Below are 7,699 nucleotides of genomic sequence, written 5' to 3'. Positions count from 1 at the left end.
ACGGGACCCACGTCTGGGCATACCCTTCCCACTTAGGGCGACAAAGCAAAAACAATAAGTGATGGACGGAATGCTGAACATTGTCAAACATTCACCCCCAGTACAGTGATCTGGGCCTAAATCCATCGTTTTTTTGCTGCCCATGCCATTCCAGTTTGGACCCAGCCATATGCAAATCAGTCTTGACCCTGTTCCCCATGGGAACAGTCCAGCCCGAACTGCTAGGCCAGGTCTTCCCTGGACTGGAAACAAGCATCCTGGGACCGGTTTCAGGGTTTCACCCCTCATCAGCCAGGCTAGCTTGAATCCAGTGGCATGGGAAGCACGGGACCCACGTCTGGGCATACCCTTCCCACTTAGGGCGACAAAGCAAAAACAATAAGTGATGGACGGAATGCTGAACATTGTCAAACATTCACCCCCAGTACAGTGATCTGGGCCTAAATCCATCGTTTTTTTGCTGCCCATGCCATTCCAGTTTGGACCCAGCCATATGCAAATCAGTCTTGACCCTGTTCCCCATGGGAACAGTCCAGCCCGAACTGCTAGGCCAGGTCTTCCCTGGACTGGAAACAAGCATCCTGGGACCGGCGGGACCCACGTCTGGGCATACCCTTCCCACTTAGGGCGACAAAGCAAAAACAATAAGTGATGGACGGAATGCTGAACATTGTCAAACATTTACCCCCAGTACAGTGATCTGGGCCTAAATCCATCGTTTTTTTGCTGCCCATGCCATTCCAGTTTGGACCCAGCCATATGCAAATCAGTCTTGACCCTGTTCCCCATGGGAACAGTCCAGCCCGAACTGCTAGGCCAGGTCTTCCCTGGACTGGAAACAAGCATCCTGGGACCGGTTTCGGGGTTTCACCCCTCATCAGCCAGGCTAGCTTGAATCCAGTGGCATGGGAAGCACGGGACCCACGTCTGGGCATACCCTTCCCACTTAGGGCGACAAAGCAAAAACAATAAGTGATGGACGGAATGCTGAACATTGTCAAACATTCACCCCCAGTACAGTGATCTGGGCCTAAATCCATCGTTTTTTTGCTGCCCATGCCATTCCAGTTTGGACCCAGTCATATGCAAATCAGTCTTGACCCTGTTCCCCATGGGAACAGTCCAGCCCGAACTGCTAGGCCAGGTCTTCCCTGGACTGGAAACAAGCATCCTGGGACCGGTTTCGGGGTTTCACCCCTCATCAGCCAGGCTAGCTTGAATCCAGTGGCATGGGAAGCACGGGACCCACGTCTGGGCATACCCTTCCCACTTAGGGCGACAAAACAAAAACAATAAGTGATGGACGGAATGCTGAACATTGTCAAACATTCACCCCCAGTACAGTGATCTGGGCCTAAATCCATCGTTTTTTTGCTGCCCATGCCATTCCAGTTTGGACCCAGCCATATGCAAATCAGTCTTGACCCTGTTCCCCATGGGAACAGTCCAGCCCGAACTGCTAGGCCAGGTCTTCCCTGGACTGGAAACAAGCATCCTGGGACCGGTTTCAGGGTTTCACCCCTCATCAGCCAGGCTAGCTTGAATCCAGTGGCATGGGAAGCACGGGACCCACGTCTGGGCATACCCTTCCCACTTAGGGCGACAAAGCAAAAACAATAAGTGATGGACGGAATGCTGAACATTGTCAAACATTCACCCCCAGTACAGTGATCTGGGCCTAAATCCATCGTTTTTTTGCTGCCCATGCCATTCCAGTTTGGACCCAGCCATATGCAAATCAGTCTTGACCCTGTTCCCCATGGGAACAGTCCAGCCCGAACTGCTAGGCCAGGTCTTCCCTGGAATGGAAACAAGCATCCTGGGACCGGTTTCGGGGTTTCACCCCTCATCAGCCAGGCTAGCTTGAATCCAGTGGCATGGGAAGAACGGGACCCACGTCTGGGCATACCCTTCCCACTTAGGGCGACAAAGCAAAAACAATAAGTGATGGACGGAATGCTGAACATTGTCAAACATTCACCCCCAGTACAGTGATCTGGGCCTAAATCCATCGTTTTTTTGCTGCCCATGCCATTCCAGTTTGGACCCAGCCATATGCAAATCAGTCTTGACCCTGTTCCCCATGGGAACAGTCCAGCCCGAACTGCTAGGCCAGGTCTTCCCTGGACTGGAAACAAGCATCCTGGGACCGGTTTCGGGGTTTCACCCCTCATCAGCCAGGCTAGCTTGAATCCAGTGGCATGGGAAGCATGGGACCCACGTCTGGGCATACCCTTCCCACTTAGGGCGACAAAGCAAAAACAATAAGTGATGGACGGAATGCTGAACATTGTCAAACATTCACCCCCAGTACAGTGATCTGGGCCTAAATCCATCGTTTTTCCAAACTGGGGTGGCATGGTGAGCAAAAGAACGATGGATTAAACCCAGATCTATGACTGGGGGTGAGTGTTTGACAATGTTCAGCATTCCGTCCATCACTTGTTGTTTTTGCTTTGTCACCCTAAGTGGGAAGGGTATGCCCAGACGTGGGTCCCGTGCTTCCCATGCCACTGGATTCAAGCTAGCCTGGCTGATGAGGGGTGAAACCCCGAAACCGGTCCCAGGATGCTTGTTTCCGGTCCAGTGAGGACCTGGCTTGGCAGTTCGGTCTGGACTGTTCCCATGAGGAAGAGGGTCAAGACTGATTTGCATATGGCTGGGTCCAAACTGGGGTGGCATGGTGAGCAAAAGAACGATGGATTAAACCCAGATCTATGACTGGGGGTGAGTGTTTGACAATGTTCAGCATTCCGTCCATCACTTGTTGTTTTTGCTTTGTCACCCTAAGTGGGAAGGGTATGCCCAGACGTGGGTCCCGTGCTTCCCATGCCACTGGATTCAAGCTAGCCTGGCTGATGAGGGGTGAAACCCCGAAACCGGTCCCAGGATGCTTGTTTCCGGTCCAGTGAGGACCTGGCTTGGCAGTTCGGTCTGGACTGTTCCCATGAGGAAGAGGGTCAAGACTGATTTGCATATGGCTGGGTCCAAACTGGGGTGGCATGGTGAGCAATAGAACGATGGATTAAACCCAGATCTATGACTGGGGGTGAGTGTTTGACAATGTTCAGCATTCCGTCCATCACTTGTTGTTTTTGCTTTGTCACCCTAAGTGGGAAGGGTATGCCCAGACGTGGGTCCCGTGCTTCCCATGCCACTGGATTCAAGCTAGCCTGGCTGATGAGGGGTGAAACCCCGAAACCGGTCCCAGGATGCTTGTTTCCGGTCCAGTGAGGACCTGGCTTGGCAGTTCGGTCTGGACTGTTCCCATGAGGAAGAGGGTCAAGACTGATTTGCATATGGCTGGGTCCAAACTGGGGTGGCATGGTGAGCAAAAGAACGATGGATTTAACCCAGATCTATGACTGGGGGTGAGTGTTTGACAATGTTCAGCATTCCGTCCATCACTTGTTGTTTTTGCTTTGTCACCCTAAGTGGGAAGGGTATGCCCAGACGTGGGTCCCGTGCTTCCCATGCCACTGGATTCAAGCTAGCCTGGCTGATGAGGGGTGAAACCCCGAAACCGGTCCCAGGATGCTTGTTTCCGGTCCAGTGAGGACCTGGCTTGGCAGTTCGGTCTGGACTGTTCCCATGAGGAAGAGGGTCAAGACTGATTTGCATATGGCTGGGTCCAAACTGGGGTGGCATGGTGAGCAAAAGAACGATGGATTAAACCCAGATCTATGACTGGGGGTGAGTGTTTGACAATGTTCAGCATTCCGTCCATCACTTGTTGTTTTTGCTTTGTCACCCTAAGTGGGAAGGGTATGCCCAGACGTGGGTCCCGTGCTTCCCATGCCACTGGATTCAAGCTAGCCTGGCTGATGAGGGGTGAAACCCCGAAACCGGTCCCAGGATGCTTGTTTCCGGTCCAGTGAGGACCTGGCTTGGCAGTTCGGTCTGGACTGTTCCCATGAGGAAGAGGGTCAAGACTGATTTGCATATGGCTGGGTCCAAACTGGGGTGGCATGGTGAGCAAAAGAACGATGGATTAAACCCAGATCTATGACTGGGGGTGAGTGTTTGACAATGTTCAGCATTCCGTCCATCACTTGTTGTTTTTGCTTTGTCACCCTAAATGGGAAGGGTATGCCCAGACGTGGGTCCCGTGCTTCCCATGCCACTGGATTCAAGCTAGCCTGGCTGATGAGGGGTGAAACCCCGAAACCGGTCCCAGGATGCTTGTTTCCGGTCCAGTGAGGACCTGGCTTGGCAGTTCGGTCTGGACTGTTCCCATGAGGAAGAGGGTCAAGACTGATTTGCATATGGCTGGGTCCAAACTGGGGTGGCATGGTGAGCAAAAGAACGATGGATTAAACCCAGATCTATGACTGGGGGTGAGTGTTTGACAATGTTCAGCATTCCGTCCATCACTTGTTGTTTTTGAAGAATCTAATAATGACATATCCTATATATATATATATATGGATCGCACTAAGAAGGATTTGACTATCTAAACGAATGGAGGCGTGTTATGCCAAAAAAAGACACTAATTATGTAACACAATACTTCAGGCCCTTATATGTACATGTATATTCATGTGGAATTCTTGTTTGAGACACTATTCCCTAGACCCAGAATTGGAGAGAGAGAAGAATTTGGGATAGAATAATACTTATATACACATCTGTTTCTAAATATACACCAAAAATGTTTGAGTCAGCGCTCTCTACATTTAAAAGATTTACTAATGCAATATGGATGTCATATAGAGTATGTTATGTATAAACAATATTCAATAATGACTGTTTCATAAAAATGAGGCACAATATGCAAAAACGGATAACAAAATGAAATGTAAAGTACGTGACATAACACTTTCAATTCACCAATATACATGCATGTACATACACATTTCTATTCGAGATACCTCCTCTCATTTTCACAGTAAGATGTTACTGGGTGGGGGCCCTATGGACAGAGGCACGCTTTGATAAATACGGCACTCCGGCGCAAACACCCGCTGAGAGCATGAGGGAAGTCCTTAAACCACAGCAATGCTTGCGCCTAACGGCGGATATATTCATACACACTCATAATACTGTTTCGAACATACTATTTGATGAGCAGGAGATCGTAGTTTTACAGCTGACATGCTTTATATTTTAAATGTCAAATATCTTTTTTTTTTAGCCCAACAAACTGATATCAGTGCAAGGAACATGGTAGATTTTGGGGAACTAATTTGTGAGAAGACAAAAGCATTTTGGCTTGATGATTTAACACACTTGCAATTCTAAATGTGGATGTTATGATTTGACTTACAGAAACTGAAACTATGGTTAAATGCAACATTTAATTACACCTAATATGGAGCACCTTCATTGATTGTATCAGAGAAGATTTCATAACAAGGGGCATTAGAGGAAACGTTTAGCAAGATACAGCAAATTATGTTAGGGATGAGATTCTGATCTCAAGGAGTTATAACAAGGAGACTGCAGGTATTGGACGTGGGCCCATTGCGGGCGCAATTAAAGTTTGAGATTATACTGTTATTAGGTAATCGATGGGCTCACACCTTTACATGCATGTACACAAGAGTTTCTTATGGATAAAGTTATTATAATCAATGCAAACACTACTAATTGATAGGATGACAGTTTATTGTTAGGAGCGCAATGTGTTTATGGATTCACCGCAATTTATACAGTTTCTCACTTTTCCTTTTTGCTTTACTAGACAGTAGTGACTGTTGAGTACACTAATATCCCACTCTGTGAACAAGAGGTGATATGGATTTGTATCAACAAGATTACTATGTTTTTTTGAATATCGAAAGGCAACTTGCATTTGAATGTATTTGCAGCCCTGACGAAGTCACGGGGTACACCCCTGACGAAACACGCGTTGGCGGCAACTGGCAAAGGAATGGACGAATTATACGGTTGGATAACCGAAGATTAAAGATGGACATGAATATGGACACTTATTGGATGTGTGCCTTTTTATTTTATCTTCAGCAAAGGGAACCAGGACCTCTGAAGCCAAACGGGATGGACTGCCACCACTTGCGCCCTATCCAGTTGTACCTATTTTCTGAGCGCACTAACACATTGCACACCAAAATACTCGGCTGGAAATGAGCAAGGGCTCTCTCCACTCCTGCCAATTCTCTCCAATTGGAGGAGAGTCTCACCTCCAATGGAAGCCAGCTACCCTGCACCAACTGGCGAGTCAAAGTAGGTCCACATCCTAGGGCACTCACATCTGTTATCAGCACAATCGGATGGGGGGATGCATTAACATATCCCTGTTGAGATTGAATGCGTCCAACCATGCTTGCAGACTAGAGATCACATCTATTGAAACTGGAATCTTCTGAGACATGTTCCGAATGGGAAACTGCACAAATTTATGGAGATGTCATAACAATGGCCTTCTTCACTTTCTTATCTCTTACATCCTCAAGAATATTCCCCTCAGCCATTAACGGCCTGCCCACCAGACTAGCGACAATGGAATCCATGTGGATTGTCTCAGGAACCGTTTCCTCCATCTCCTCCAAAGGGTAAAGTTTTGCCATGAAGCGGGGCATAGCACTATGCTCAGGTTCTCTCCATTCATTAAACAATACATCCATTACAAACTGATGAATGGGTAAAGCCGTACTGGGCAGCTTCTTAAATAGCTGAAAACAGTCTACCTGGAAGTGCTGGGCACAGCTTCTGCAGGAAATCCCACATTGTCATGAATATGGGTCAGGAATCAATTGCCACTGGGTGACAACAAGAATGTGGAAAGGCACCAAACACAAGTGTGTGCATGCTGAAGCCAGCTTCCATACCGTGCGCTGCTCCATGGACCAGTCAATTCGAAACAGGACCTGGCACCCAACAGATGCACAAATTGCCCTTGAACCCCACCAGAGAAATCAACAAAGGAGCAGCAGTGCAGGGTAATAGGAGGCTACCAATATGTAAAACAGAGCAGACAAAGAGAGCAGAGTACTTTCACAGCTCTGTTCGGCAATGCTGCCCATCCCCCCGCCTCTGGCAGGGAAAGAGGGAACCACAGAAGGACTCATTACCTCCGACCATCAGGGTCACTGTCAACACCAGAGCAGTACGCGCTCTATTGGCGACAAAAATGCAAAAACCCAGCACTCTCAAAACAAAGTAATTTATGCATTGTGCTGATATGTTGTGGTTTAACCTTTTGCATTGCAGAGTTCAATCCTGAAAACTTATTATTAATATGCTTACAAATACTGTTCCTTTGCAATGTAATGCTGCAGGTTTTTGAGAGTGTGTTAGGGTTTGGCCCCTTTCCAGGGCCTTCCAGAGACTTTCCCTGCAACATGCCTGGGCGTTGTTCTGGGCTGGGCCAAGACTCTATGAAAGAGAGCCAGCCCAACTCCCAGTGCTCACTATTCAGAGGTCCCGGTGCAGAGCAGCAGCTTCTTCCTGAGCTCCTGTTCCGGTGGCCTATTTGGATTTTCCAGTCTTCTGCCCTTCATCCTTCATTGGTGATCATTGTTCCAGGCGGTAAGACGGTGGTTGGACTGTCCCGACACCGTTATTGAGAATTTTCATATTCTTGGTTTAATTCTTAAATGAGTAACAGATTACTTGCGCGCTACCATTTCTTGACATTTATATGGTAGTTTACAAATAGGCAAGACGTGCGATTGGTTTCATAAAGGTTTGACTTTGTTATTCATTGCGTGCTACCATTTCTTGACATTGGCATGGTGGC

This window comes from Pleurodeles waltl, chromosome 12, assembly GCF_031143425.1.
Source record: "Pleurodeles waltl isolate 20211129_DDA chromosome 12, aPleWal1.hap1.20221129, whole genome shotgun sequence".
NCBI classification, from domain to species: domain Eukaryota; kingdom Metazoa; phylum Chordata; class Amphibia; order Caudata; family Salamandridae; genus Pleurodeles; species Pleurodeles waltl.
This window is presented reverse-complemented; position numbering follows the sequence as displayed.